The sequence below is a fragment of the Muntiacus reevesi genome, chromosome 6 (genome assembly GCF_963930625.1).
Source record: "Muntiacus reevesi chromosome 6, mMunRee1.1, whole genome shotgun sequence".
Taxonomy (NCBI): Eukaryota; Metazoa; Chordata; class Mammalia; order Artiodactyla; family Cervidae; genus Muntiacus; species Muntiacus reevesi.
The window spans coordinates 18,045,286-18,059,655 of NC_089254.1; the positions used below are offsets into that span (position 1 = coordinate 18,045,286).

The 14,370-nt window shown below is 39.2% G+C and overlaps 2 pseudogenes; both read left to right on the plus strand.

Moving 5' to 3' along the window:
- Positions 1–1,073: 1,073 nt before the first annotated feature.
- Positions 1,074–1,539, plus strand: LOC136170930 (small ribosomal subunit protein eS24 pseudogene; annotated as a pseudogene).
- A 10,971-nt stretch (positions 1,540–12,510) lies between these two features.
- On the plus strand, positions 12,511–12,993 carry LOC136170702 (large ribosomal subunit protein P1 pseudogene; annotated as a pseudogene).
- The last annotated feature ends 1,377 nt before the right edge of the window (positions 12,994–14,370 follow it).

Below are 14,370 nucleotides of genomic sequence, written 5' to 3' on the forward strand. Positions count from 1 at the left end.
CCCTAAGAAGGATATGGAGTAGGAATCGTGGTGTCAACTATCACAGATGTTTAAGATTGCCAACGTATATACTGTCAATAGCCTTCTAGAAAGTTTGTACCAATCTACACTGTGGGTGTTGGAGAAGGCAATGGCACCCCACTCCAGTACTCTTGCCTGGAAAATCCCATGGATGAAGGAGCCTGGTAGGCTGCAGTCCATGGGGTCGAGAAGAGTGGGACGCGACTGAGCAAATTCACTTTCACTTTTCACTTTCATGCACTGGAGAAGGAAATGGCAACCCACTCCGGTGTTCTTGCCTGGAGAATCCCAGGGACGGGGGAGCCTGGTGGGCTGCCGTCTATGGGGTCGCACAGAGTCGGACACAACTGAAGTGACTTAGCAGCAGCAGCAGCTCACTGTGGGTGTGGGATAAATGAGACAGACTGCAGGTCATGTACATTTTCCAGCATGCTTGCTGCAAATGTGCTGCTTTCTCCGGTTCAAAAAAGGGACGATCTATTATAATAAAAATGATCATCATATGTGCTCTTATTGTATTATTTCAAGCAAATCCTACTCAAATTTTGGTTCTTCCTCACTGTAGGTAGTAAATTTCTTGCCAGTTATCCATATGCGCAATAAATCACATATGCAGAGTAAGTGAGCACTGCTATCCTGAAGTGAACTACTGAACACAATCAGAACATTTCAGTTTCCTTGTTTTGGTTTCTAGAAGATATTTTTAGTAACAGTAAGTATTCGAAAGTATAATTTCACTGGCCCTCTTGAGTCCTTTTCATTGTATTCATGTCACATTTTACCAGCTGACTAAATACAGGTTTCCCAATATTTTTTAGTGATAATTTCCACATATCCCATTAAAGGAAAAGATTCAAATTCCTCAAAAAGTACGAAGACTAGGATTCCTGTTTACTTTTTTTTTTTCATTCAACGATTATTTGTTGAATATTTGACACATGCCAAGTATAGTTCTAGGAGCTGGGGCTATAACAGTAAGAAAAACTAATCAAAAACAAAAATCCCTGACTCCGCTCCTTTCCTCCCTGTCTGCTTGAAGAGCAGCTGCCATCATGAAAGACACAGTAACTATCCAGACCAGGAAGCTCATGACCAACCGACTGCTTCAGTGGAAACAAATGGTCATCGATGTCCTTCAACCTGGGAAGGCAACAGTACCTAAAACAGAAATTCGGGAAAAACTGGCCAAAATGTACAAGACCACACCAGATGTCATCTTTGTATTTGGATTCAGAACCCATTTTGATGGTGGCAAGACAACTGGCTTTGGCATGATTTATCATTCCTTGGATTATGCAAAGAAGAATGAACCCAAACACAGGCTTGCAAGACATGCCTGTATGAGAAGAAAAAGACCTCAAGAAAACAGCAAAAGAAATGCATGAACAGAATGGAGAAAGTCAGGGGGACTGCAAAGGCCAGTGTTGGTGCTGGCAAAAAGTGAGCTGGAGATTGGACAACAGCAGGAGTAAAGATTCTACAATGACTGTATCTGTGGTGATTGTACAGATTTTTCATGAAAGAGAGAATAAACTAAGACCTTTTTAGTTCAGCTCAGTTCAGTCACTCATTCCTGTCCGACTCTGCGACCCCATGGACTGCAGCACACCAGGCCTCCCTGTCCATCATCAACTCCCGTAGTTTACTCAGGCTCATGACCATTGAGTCGGTGATGCCATCCAACCATCTTACCCTTTGTCAACCCCTTCTCCTCCCGCCTTCAATCCTTCCCAGCATCAGGGTCTTCTCAAATGAGTCAGCTCTCCACATCAGGTGGCCAAAGTATTGGAGTTTCAGCTTCAACATCAGTCCTTCCAATGAACACACAGGACTGATCTCCTTTAGGATGGACTGGTTGGATCTCCTTGTAGTCCAAGGGACTCTCAAGAGTCTTCTCCAACACCACAGTTCAAAAGCATCAATTCTTCGGTGCTCAGCTTTCTTTATAGTCCAACTCTCAATATTTTACATGTTAAAAAAAAAAACTCTGACTCCCTTAAGCTTACATTGCAGTAATTAAGTATTTGTTATCTATATATCTTTTATACAAAGCTCTATAGCTAACCTGTCACAAATCCCATCAACCTTCCCTTCAAAATATATCCAGAGTCTGACTACTTCGCATGACCTCCATAGCTAATTTTTCTTCTCATCATCCTAAGAGTATTTTTGACTGTTTTCCTTGCTTTCAACTTCCATCTCCCTCCACCCCATCATCACCACTCACATACACACAGTTTGTTTTCAACATAGGAACGAAAGTCGCCTTTTAAAACCAAAGTCAAATTCATTGCTCTGTTGTTCCAAGTCCTCCTATGGCACTCCAGCTCACTTAGAGAAGAGCCAAGACTGTGCGTTGGTCCACAAAGTCCGACAGAATCTGGCCTCCTGATACCTCTCTGACATGATTTATCACTCTCTCCTTTGCTCATTTGCTTCAGTGATGGTGGCCTCCTTGCCTTTAACTGACAGGATATCTTTGTGCGTCAGGGCCTTTGCACATGTTACTACCGCTGCCTGGAATACTCTTCTCCAAATACCCACAGGACTCACTCCCTCACCAACTTCAAACCATCCCTCAAGTCTAATCTTCTTAGCAAGGTGTTTCCTGATCATTCCATTAAAAATGACAACCTGGTATTCTTCCTGCCTTCCTAAATAATTTACTCCAAAGCCCAGAAAGGTAAACATTCATGAAGGGTGGAGTTAAGAGGCAGCAAACCTGTGCAATACATAAGAATCAATGCAATGAGGAGGGCATCAATGCATGGGCCACTGTCAGAGGAAGCTTGAAGTCAGATGTCAAGATCTAAAAAGGAAGAGATGAGTGGAAAGTGAGGAGTTCAGCCATGAGGAAGTGAAGGCTGGTAGCAGCATCAGGAAACTGGTTATATTCAGTAAGAGGTGATCTAATACAAAAACATGTTAAATGTAATGGCAGCCAAGTTTCTACTGGGGAAGAAGGGATTTACAAATATGGAAAAGGAGAAAACTAAAATGAACTGTGGTGTTGGATTGGAGCTGGAAGCTAATATTAACTCATGTTTTCAGTATATTAGATAGAAATAAACATGTATGTAACTGTGTTTATGTATATGTATGTATAATCATACATATAATCCCAGCTCTGTCCCTTAAAAAGATCTGGGGGCATCAAAGTCTTATTAGCCGCAAGCATATCTAGCACTCAGATCTTAGTTTCCAAATATTCAGTCATCTTCCACTTACAGGGTCCAGGGATCTTTGAAAGTGATAGATTACAGGGAAGGGCAGAGAAATTACAAGGTAAACCTGAAGCATCTAACATGCCAGAGAGAAAGAAAGTGCTCAAAGATGAGGTTTTGTCAAAATGACATGAATGTCAGCCTGAAAGGGACCCCACTGACCAAATCTGGGAAAATTTGAGCAAGAAATTAAATAACAATGATAAAAAAATATAACCTGCTGAATAAAACAAAATTCATGAGTTCATCCTGATATAAAGTTTTAAGATAACAAATAAATGGAGAGAAGGGAATGATTTTCTCTATAGTAAAATGATGACTAATAAATGTAGGGAAACTCATGGACCATCATAGTAGTAATCAAGCAAGAAATATAGGCAGATGCTAAATCTAGTGGATGAAAGTCAATGCAAAATGGGGTATTTACATATTCTCAAAATATCTGCCCATAAAATGCTTTTTTAATTACAAAAGGAAAAAGAGTAATTTTACAGTGGTGATGCCTGACTTCTTAATGAAGTGATCAAAGTTAACATTATCAATTACAAGACAAACTGAATCATCTATCACTTGACAGGATAAAATAAGAACACAACTTTACTTACGTTGCATTTTACCAAAAATGTACAATTGGAATCTAACCAGGAATCATCACATAAATCCATATACAGGGACACTCTACAAAATGCTCAGCCAGAAATCTTCGCAAGTGTCAAGGTTGAAAGTCAAAGAAACATAGAAAAACTGTGCTTTTTCCCAGCTTTATTGAAATATACTTGACAAATAAAATTGTAAGATATTTAAAATGTGCAACATAATAATTTGATATATGTATACATTGTGAAAGGATTCCCCCGTCAGTGAAAAACTGTTTTTGATTGAAGGACACTAAAAAGACATGACAACCAAATGTAATATGTGATCCTAAATAGAGTCCTATTGCATAAAGAACATCATGAGGACAACTGATGAAATGAGATGAGATGGCAGTGAAGGATCAGTGCTAATATCCTAATTCTTATGGCTCTGTTATGCTTGTGTAGGATAAAGTTGTTGCTTGTAGTTATGCAGTCAGGAGTGATAGCCACTTCCTCTAAAACGGTTCATATAAACAATCGTTTCTTGTATCCTTTTTTTTCTGTAAGTTTAAAGTAATTTCTAAATAAATAGGTAAACAATGGCTTCCCAGGTGATGCAGTTGTAAAGAATCCACCTGTCAATGCAGGAGACACAAGAGACACGGGTTGGATCCCTGTGTCCAGAAGATCCCCTGGAGTAGAAAACAGCAACCCACTCCAGTATTCTTGCCCGGGAAACCACATGCACAGAGGAGCCAAGCGGGCTACAGCCCATGGTTGCAGTCGGCGTGACTGAGCATGCATGTGTGCTCCACGTGTGCTCCCTGTAAACAGCGTTGTGAACCCATCTAACACATCCCCCACTCTCTGTTCCACTTCATTTTTCTCCAGAGCACTTCTCAACATCTGATACACAACACATTTTACTTACCACTGTTATCTGCCCTCCTCTACTAGAATATAGGCTCCATGGATTTTTGTATTACTTTTCCTTCTGTATTCTAGCACCTTCCACAGTATCTGATCCCCAAATGATGCTCTATAGGTATTTGTCCAGTGAATTGACTTTTCCTGTCCTCAGGAGCAGATTGCCTGTAAGCTGCTGCTAAAGCAAGTACATAATCGCAGCAAACCAGTTAGCGGCATAGATATGCTTGATGACATATGTAGAAAAATACACTCTTCTCCAAAGGAAACACTTTCTGCAGAAATGCAGATATACCTATTCCTAGACAAACCCTGATTCACCATAAAGGACAGTTTAGCCCCTTAGAGCCACAGATTCCCAAACTCCTCTAATTTCCTTGGTAGTTTTGTGTAACAAAATGGCCCATGGCAGTTCTTCTCCAGAACAAAGAAACAGTCTGCTTCTGACTCACAGACATAGAGATCTAACTAATGGGTATCAGTGGGAGAGGGAAGGGGGCATGGGCAAGATAAGGGTAGGGGATAGAGAGGTACAAACTAGTATGCATAAAAATAAACTACAAGAATATTTTGTACAGCATAGGAAATGTAGCCTATACTCTATAACTTTAAATGGAGTATAATCTACAAAAATATTCAACATCACTATGTTGTACACCTGAAACTAATATAATATTGTAAATCAATTGTATTTCAATGAAATAAATAATTAATTAATTTTAAAAAGAAAGTCTGAAGTCTTCTTCTAAGTCAATTCAAGCTATCTCTTTTTTAAGCCAGATTTTTATTAAAAAAAAAAAAAAAGTTTCTGAGTTTAAATGCACAATCAATTGTTTTCTCTTCTACTAATCCCATCAAACTTCTCAACATTCTTAGAGCAAATTTAAGTCAAGACATCTTGTTCAAACATCTGTTGAGGTTTTGAAGTGTACACTGGGAAAAGTCATATAAAATTTCCATTTGAAAGAGCAGTATTAATCTGAAATGTCTTTTACTTTGTATTTTCCTTACTAGTCATACTATTCTCCAGAATTTAGTTAAATATGAGAATATTATGAAAGGCAGCAGGAGTATTACAGCATGTCTTATAAGAATATGAGTCTTATAGTCAGAAAGACAGAGATTCATTTCAGCTTTAACCAATCATTAGCAGTATAATCACAAGCAGGTTATTTAAATTTCCTAAGCATCTGTTTCTTTATTATAAAACTGGTATGATAATGATAGTGCCTACCTTATAGGCTAATTTAAAGATAAAAAGTACATAAAGCACAAGGCCAGCCCATTGTGAGGAACATATGAACGTTAGTTTTTATTTTTTGTAAATGTCATTTAAATGTAAGTCCATATATTAAATATACAATAAACCTAATGAAAAAATATATATAACTTGTGTTTTTTTCCTTCTAAGTTTCATTCTGGTAAATTTTATACATGCAGTCTCATTTTCTATAACTCACATTAACATATCCTTGAAAAACATCATAGTGATATAAAGGTAAAAATGTAGCTTTGTTAATATTTATGGAAAGCTCCAATTGTATGTAGAAATCAAATTATTTCAGCTTGATATTGATTTGTAAGACATGACATTTCATTTTCATTTGCACACATTTTGTCTCTACTGATTAAATAATTTCACAAATCAGCTTGAATTTGTCATATCTGTTTATGGCTAAAGTTAACAGCCAAATTGTTTGGGGCTAATTTACATAGTAAGTATAGTGAAATTTTTATTTTATATAAAATATCAGGCATAAACATTATTTCAACAAAATGCTAAAGAAGTTAATAATGTAACTTAACTGTATGATCTACGTATATTTGTATTCAAATCTCATTAAAATGTTAAAATAATTTTAAAAAAATAAACCAAGTGTTACATGGGCTGCTCTTTTCTCTTTTTCAGTTAACATGGTTAACTAGTCTTATACTAAATCTGGTTTTGTAAAGCTAGCACCAGTTTTTCCAAAATCACTTAACTCTAAAGTTGAATGAAGAAAATATTTCCAATCCTGGAAAATAAGAAAAAGTATAAAACTCACACTTCCCAATTTCCAAATGTACTACAAAGCAATGGAAATCAAGACAGTCAGTCAGTTCACTTGCTCAGTTGTGTCCAACTCTCTGCGACCCCATGAACCACAGCACGCCAGGCCTCCCTGTCCATCACCAACTCCCGGAGTCCACCCAAACTCATGTCCGTTGAATCGGTGATGCCATCCAACCATCTCATCCTCTGTCATCCCCTTCCCCTCCTGCCCTCAATCTTTCCCAGCATCAGGGTCTTTTCAAATGAATCAGCTCTTCGCATCAGGTAGCCAAAGTATTGGGGTTTTAGCTTCAACATCAGTCCTTCCAATGAACACCCAGGACTGATTTCCTTTAGGATGGACCAGTTGGATCTCCTTGCAGTCCAAGGGACTCTCAAGAGTATTCTCCAACACCACAGTTCAAAAGCATCAATTCTTCTGTGCTCAGCTTTCTTTATAGTCCAACTCTCACATCCATACATGACTACTGATAAAACCATAGCCTTGTCTAGACGGACGTTTTTTGACAAATGTCTCTGCTTTTTAATCAAGACAGTGCGGTACTAGAAAAAGATATATACTGACAGATCACTGGAATAGAATTGAGAATCCAGAACTAAACATATACATCTGTGGGTCAACTGATTTTCGACAAGTTTGCCAAGACCATTCAACGGGGAAGGAATAATTTTTTCAACAAATGGTGCTAGGACAACTGGATGGCCACATACAAAAGAATTGTTTTCTGGTATTACAACATCTGGGCTTCCCTAATAGCTCAACTGGTAAAGAATCTGCCTGCCATGCAGGAGACCCTGGTTTGATTTTGGGGTCAGTAAGACCCCCCTGGAGAAGGGATAGGCTACCCACTCCAGTATTCTTGGGCTTCCCTGGTGGCTTAGATGGTAAAGAACCCACCTGCAATGCGGGAGACCTGGGTTCCATCCCTAGGTTGGGAAGATCCCCTGGAAGAGGGCATGGCAACCCACCCCAGACAGAGGAGCCTGACGGGCTACAGTCCATGGAGTCGCAAAGGTCAGACACGACTGAGCGACTAAGCACAGCACATTACAAAGCCTAACATTTCCTGTGCTGCACTGATTTTTTGAGCCTTGAAGGGCCCCAAGTCTTAAGCATAAGATTCCTTGTTCTTATGAGATATGCCCCCACCCCACAGGAAAGGTTTCCCATCTGACTAATTCTTCTGTCAGCTGCATCAGATACAACACACCCTATCCTCAGTCTAATGGGCTTTATCTCCTTGCCAGTCCATGAAATTTAAACAAGTCAATCACAAACAAGCCAATGATCTCCCGTGGGAGCCAGGGATCACCTCATCCTCTGGATATTCCAAAGTCTGACTCCCACAGCCTCTGCTTATCCTTACTGTTCTCAAGTGCAGCCCCCATGTGGCCCTGTATGATATGCTGTGTCCTCCTCTGGGGCTGCCAGCATGATTGATTAATAATCTTCTATTGGATTTCATCTGTCCAGTGCTAGATATCATGTGTTCAGCCATCTCGTACTATTTATGATAGAGGATACCTCCCTCACCAACTAGGTAAACAGTAGGTGGTCAAAATACCTTTACCTCACAACACATACCAAACAATTCAAACTGGATCAAAGTCCCTAAATGTAAAAGTTAAAACTATAAAGTTCATACGAAACACAGTATTCGACAAAGAATTCTTAAATATGACACTAAAATCATAAGCAACAGAAGAAAAAAGATAGATAAACAACTTCATTAAAATGAAAAGGATTTTTAAATATCTATTTATTTATTTGGCTCCACCGGGTCTTAATTGTGGCACATGGGAACCTCGATCTCCGTTATGGCATGGGGGATCTTTAGTTGTGGCATTCGAGCTCTTAGTTGCAGCATGGGGGATCTAGTTCCCGATCAGGGATCAAACTGGGGCCCCTTGCATTGGGAGTGTGGAGTCTTCGCCACTGGACCACCAGGGAAGTCTAAAATTTTAAATTTTTGTGCTTCAAAAGACACCATTAAAAAAGTAAAAAACACAACACATATAATACAACGAAAGAAAATACTTTTAAATCATATATGTGATAAGGACCTTACATCTAGGTTATATAAAGAATTATTATAGCTCATTAAAAAAAAAAGAGAGAGAGAACCTGATTTTTTAAATGAGCATTTCTCTAAAGAAGATATACAAACAGCCAATAAGCATATGGAAAGATTCTCAATATCATTAGTCAACAGAAAGGTGCAAATTGAAAACAAAATGAGATACCATTTCACACCTACTGAGATGGCAGAATTAATAGGTCAGATAATAAAAGGGCCTGATGAGGATGTAAAGAAATCAGAGCACCCACACAGTGTTGATGAGAATATAAAATACTTCAGTCACTTTGGAAAACATTCTGGTAGTTTCTCAAATGATTAAACACAGAGCTACCACATGACCCAGCAATTCAACTATTAGATATACACCCCAGAGCAATGAAATATATGCCAGCACAAAAACTTGTGTAGGAATACTTATACCAGCATTAATCATACTAGACAAAATGTGGGGGGAAACCCAAATATCAATCAGTTGACAAATGCAGAAATAAAATGTGGTATATTCATGCAATGAAATATTATTTGGCCATAAAAAGAAGTACTGATATATAGTACAGCTTCTTGTTGTTGCAAAGTTGCTAAGTCATGTCTGACTCTTTGCAACCTCATGGACTGAAGCAAGCCAGCTCCTCTGTCCTCCATTATCTCCCGGAGTTTGCTCAGATTCATGTCCATTGAGTCAGTGATGCTATCTAACCATATCATCCTCTGCCACTCCCTTCTCCTTTTGCTTTCAATCTATCCCAACATCAGGGTCTTTTCCAATGAATCAAATCAGGTGGTCAAACTGATTGTTCAGCAACAATCCTTTCAATGAATATTCAAGGTTCATTTCCTTTAGGATTGACTGGTTTGATCTCCTTGCGGTCCAAGTGACACTCAAGAGTCTTCTCCAGAACCACAATTCAAAAGCATCGATTATTCAGCTCTCTGTCTTCTGTATGGTCCATCTCTCACATCTGTATACATCTACTGGAAAAACCATAGCTTTGACTATATGGATCTTTGTCAGAAAGCAATCTCTGCTTTTGAATATGCTGCCTAGGTTTGTGATAGCTTTTCATCCAAGGAGCAAGAGTCTTTCCATTTCATGGCTGCAGTCACCATCTTGAGCAATTTTGGAGCCCAAGAAAATAAAATCTGTCACTGCTTCCACTTTTTCTCCTTCTATTTATTATGAAGTGATGAGACAAGATGCCATGATCTTAGTGTTTTGAATGTTATTTTCACACCAGTTTTTTCACTTTCCTGTTTCACCCTCATCAAGAGGCTCTTTAGCTCCTCTTCACTTTCTGCCATTAGAGTGGCATCATCTGCATACCTGATTCTGTTAATATTTATCCCGGCAATCTTGATTCCAGCTTGTGAGTCATCCAGCCTCGTATTTCACATGATGTACTCTGCATAGAAGTTAAACAAACAGGGTGACAATATACAGCCTTGTTGGACTCCTTTTCCAATTTTGAAGCAGTCAGTTGTTCCATGTTCAGTTCTAACTGTTGCTTCTTGATCCACACACAGGTTTCTCAGAAGAGGGGTAAGGTGGTCTGGTTCTCCCATCTTCTCAAGAATTTCCCCCCAGTTTGCTGTGATCTACACAAAGGATTTAGCATGGTCAGTGAAGCAGAAGTAGATGTTTTTCTGGAACTCTCTTGCTGTCTCCATGTTCCAAGGAATGTTGACAATTTGATCTCTGGTTCCTCTGCCTTTTCTAAACCTAGCTTATACATCTTGAAATGCTCCATTTAAGTACTGCTGAAGCCTAGTTTGAAGGATTTTGAGCATAACCTTGCCAGCATGTGAAATGAGCACAAGTGTATGGTAGTTTGTACATTTTGGGGTACAGCTTGAAAAGTGTTAGTGACTCAGTCGTCTCCAACACTTTGTGACTGTGTGGACTGGAGCCCACCAGGTTCTTCTGTTCATGAGATTTTCCAGGCAAGCATTTTGGAGTGGGTTGCCATTCCCTTCTCCAGGGGATCTTCCCAACCCAGGGATTGAATTCAGGTCTCCTGTATTGTGGGATTTGCTGGTAGCTCAGCTGATAAAGAATCGACCTGCAATGCAGGAGACACTGGTTCGATTCCTGCATCGGGAAGATCTGCAGGTGAAGGGATAGGTAACCCACTCCAGTATTCTTGGGCTTCCCTAGTGGCTTAGCTGGTAAAGAATCTGCCTGCTATGCAGGAAACCTGGGATCCACCCCTGGGTTGGGAAGATCCCCTGGAGAAGGGAAAGGCTACCCACTCTAGTATTCTGACCTGGAGAACTCCACAGGGGTCGCAAAGAGTCAGACATGTCTGAGCGACTTTCACCCTTCTATTGCAGGCAGATTCTTTACTGTCTGAACCACCAGGAAAGTCTTTTACTACAACTTAGATGAATCTTAAAAAAAATTATGCTAAGTGAAAAAAGTTAGTCACAAAAGCCTCCAAATTATATGATTCCATTTATATGAAAGACCAAAACAGGCAGTCTATAGAGGTAGAAGGTAAATTACTGGTTGCTTAGAGCTAAGAAAGTTATGCGGGAGTAGGACGATAACAGCTAAAGGTTACAGAGCTATTTCCTGAGGTGAAGAAAATGTTCTGAAATTGAATGTGGTGACAGTTGCAAATCTCTGTGAACATATGAAAAATCATGAAATTATACACTTTACAAGGATAAACTGTATAGTATGCAAATCATATCTCAATAAAGCTGTTTAAAATATATATTGGCTACTACCAGAAGAGTACTACATTATATTCAAGAATATTGACAGAAATACACAGATGACTTTTCTATAATAGATAGTTGTGTTTGTTTTTTTTTTTTAAGTAAACAAATTTGGTATTATTCCTTGCTTGGAAAGAATTATGCTTTCCTATAAAATATTTCTTGTTGCTAGTATACAAAAAGGATTGAGTTGGATGATCCACTGGTATCAATAAATACATCATTTTGTGTTTTTTATATTATAAGCAAAAAGAGTTGGGGGGGCGGGGAATGGATAGAATTTTTAGGATGTAAGCTCTGAGTAGAATGAACATATTCTTTTTCCTCATTACAACTTCTCCTAGTTCCTTGAAACCATCTTCCCTCTTCTGATTTTATTATAGTTGTCTCTTTGCAAAACTAAGACAGAGCTACCTAAAATGATGCTCTATTTAATCTTCAAGAAGCGTGGTAGGGCCTGGATTGACCACTACTCTATTTGGTAACCCCTGGCAGATAGCAGCCTTCTCTGGGGCTCCTCAGGAGGCAACTCAAGTGCTGCCCACAATAAATGAGTAACCCTTGGTGCCTCCCATTCTGTCACACAATGATGAGCAAGGACAAGGATGTGTTCTAGCACTCGGACATCCTCAAGTGTTTCAGCACTCAGTCACTGCCCATTCCCCACAAGTGACCCAGGAAGCTGCTGAAGGAGTTTGTGTTCCAGTCAATCAAGTAACACAGCCCATGCTCCAGGATATTGGAGTGAAGAGGTCAGGCAGAACCCTGGGCAGGTACAGACGGAGACTACATCCCAAAATGTCCTCCTAAATAAGTCATGGTTAATTTGTCCTTTCTGCAGCCACCAAGCTAGCGACAGGAAGATTCTTCTAACAATGCAAATGCATTTAAATTCTTGGTCTGGCTCTTTCCTCCGCTGCCGCTAAGGTGCTCGGTTCTTCCGAGGAAGCTAAGGCCGTTTTGGGGTGAGGCCCTCACTTCATCCGGCGACTAGCACCGCGCCCGGCAGCCCCCACCTAGCACTCGCCTGCACCATGGCCTCCGTCTCGGAGCTCGCCTGCATCTACTCTGCCCTCATTCTGCACGACGATGAGGTGACGGTCACGGAGGATAAGATCAATGCACTCATTAAAGCAGTCGGTGTAAATGTTGAGCCTTTCTGGCCAGGTTTGTTTGCAAAGGCTTTGGCCAATGTCAACATCGGGAGCCTCATCTGCAATGTGGGGGCTGGTGGACCTGCCCCAGCAGCTGGTGCTGCACCAGCAGGAGGTCCTGCCCCAGCCACCACTGCTGCCCCAGCTGAGGAGAAGAAAGTAGAAGCAAAGAAAGAAGAATCTGAAGAGTCTGATGATGACATGGGCTTTGGTCTTTTTTGACTAAACCTCTTTAGTAACATATTCAATAAAAAACTGAGCTGTTAAAAAAAAAAAAAAAAAAAAATTCTTGGTCTGGAAAAGTTTACCTGGATTTGAATCTCTACTATCTCAGAGAAAGTCCAACATTACATTTGCCAGTGAGAAAAAACTTTAAAATTATTTGTGAAACTGATTTCAATTCCTATAAATGTCCTAAAAATTCTACTTTAATTTTTATTATATACTTACTTATTATATCAATAATGACAATCAGAAATTTAAATGTATCATCACTTAAAAGTCGTAATAATGGCATATGGCTATTCTAAAGGGAAAAAATTCTGATATTAAAAGTGATATGCTCAGAAAACAAACTGAAATTTTTTCATTCAGACATTTTAAAGGATTTTATTTAGAATTGCAAACAAATTCAAATGTAATATCTTCTGTAGTATTTTCTATTCATTATTCTAAGTATTTGTTACTAAACTGTAAAATTGATAATAGAAGATTTTTCCACCAAGACCCATGTAGATGCCTCAAAATGCCACAAAAAGTGTCATTGCTTTGTCATTTTCCTGCCATTGACATGAAAAAATTTAGGAAAGCATTAGTTTAAATCCAATGGCCAACCATTTTGAAGAAGCCCACATTAATGATATTTTCTCCTGTCCACATCTCCCCCATACTCCTGGACATTCTTGTTTATGTCTACTATTCTGATTTTCAAATCTATTTAACCTCTGGCCTTTATATGAATTCCCACTCCCAGGCTGCTGTCTTGCTTTGAAATGTAGTCAAACTGTAATATGGCTACACAATCCTTTCATATTTTTCAATAAGTTCTATCGATTATTATTACTTAGTCAATAGAAAATGCATCCTCCTTTTCTAAGAAAAGTAAAATCATTTGTTATGAACTGAATTGTGTTCCCCTCAAATTCATATGCCCAAACCCTCAAAGTGACTGTATATGAAGATGGGGCCTTTAGGTAATGAAGGTTAAATGAGATCACAAGGGTAGAACCCTTATCTGGTAGGACTAGTGTTCTTATAAGAACAGGAAAAGACATCAGAGATTTCTCAGCGTGCACACACACACAAAATAAAGTTCATAAAAGGGAACAAGGAGAAAGCAAGCCAGGAAAAGACGTATTACCAGAAACTGAATTTTCTGGCACCTTGATCTTGGATTTCCAACCTCCAGAAGTGTGAGAAAATAAATTTCTGTTGTCTAAACCATCCAGTCTGTGGTATGCGATTATGGCAACCCAAGCTCCACACTTAGTCTGCTACTACATACTTCGCTGTGTGATTGCATACTATCTTCTTTATTTTCTTCTTAGGGAAAAAAAAATAAAAATGGAAACCAGAAACATCTCATCTCCAAAATGAATCCTTCCATTCAGTCTG